Source organism: Trachymyrmex cornetzi, unplaced genomic scaffold, assembly GCF_001594075.2.
Source record: "Trachymyrmex cornetzi isolate Tcor2-1 unplaced genomic scaffold, Tcor1.1 scaffold681, whole genome shotgun sequence".
In the NCBI taxonomy this organism is placed as follows: Eukaryota; Metazoa; Arthropoda; class Insecta; order Hymenoptera; family Formicidae; genus Trachymyrmex; species Trachymyrmex cornetzi.
The window spans coordinates 54,357-55,615 of NW_017300005.1; positions in this window are offsets into that span (position 1 = coordinate 54,357).

The following is a 1,259-nucleotide window of genomic DNA, read 5'->3' on the forward strand; positions in this document are numbered from 1 at the left end:
TAATAGTGGTTCGGCGCGACCGGACAAAACATATCACGCTGCGGCGTGAAGGTGGAGGAACGGTGGATCCGTTACGACGCACTGCAACGTTATTGTGTCGTTTTGTTTTTCTTTTTATTTGGAAACAATTAATGACAATAAGATAATTGAAGGAACGAGACCGGACGCGAGTTCCTTAAAGTAGAGAGTGAATGAGAAGAAAAGAGGAAGAAAAAGAAAGGGGAAAGAGGGGGCGACGTTTACTTACTATTTGATGAGATCAGAGTTGGGTTTGGTGAAGAGCCTTCAGGACCTCGTAGTCAGCGTATGTATTGGAGACCTCGGGGCGTTGGATCACTGACTCTATTGCTTATTTCAAATAATAATGGAGTCACCCGAGACTCAGACTCGATTCGTTTTATTTGAGGTGGGTAGCTTCTCTCGACTAACCCTGAGAATTGTAAAGCTCTCAGCAAGAAGACGGTAAAGATTAAAAAGCCAAGAGCCAAAAGACAAGATTAAAAAAGAGACGCTCAGGACCGCGGAACCGTGGTTTATATAGCGGTTTTTCCTAATTAGTGGGGTTCAAATTTAGGTGGTGGGATGACTTTCGGGATTTTGGATTGGTCGAGATTATGAGGGAGGAAAGAAGTCGGTTGGTATCAACAACTGTCGTCTTTGTTTATGACTTTCCTAAATTTATGGGGAAATGCACGTGCACCGATTAAGACGAGGGTACGTGCACTGTCGGCACGCGCCCGTTAAGCACTTTTCCTGGACTTCGCATGTCACATTTATATTTTATGGTCGCGGACATCGTAAGAATCGTCCGCGACTTGCTTGTCAAAACAAAAAGAAATGTTTAAGCGCCAGTACTGACATTAATTCCCGTTTTTAATAGCGCTGTCCAAGGGAAGTGTCATCGGCGGTGCATTAGCTCCCTGCGTTCACCGATTCTAATTTTATTTTTGTTTGGCAGACACTAGAGTCATTTGTTTTAAACTTTTCTCATGGAAAAGATTTTTATTACCTTTCTCAGAAGTCCTAGGGGTTTGATAACCCCTAGGTCTCCGTGAGAAAGAGAAAAGAGGCAGCGTGAGTCCACTGGACGTAACATATGTATATAATTAAAGTTGATATTTGAACGTTTTGTACGTGATACGTACAAACTAAGCGCGCGATGCTGACAAGGATCGGCGGAAAACAAAACAAAAGAAAACGAACAAGAAGGAGAACGGGCGATCAGTCGCTTTCTGACGCCGACGCTTTACAATTTACAG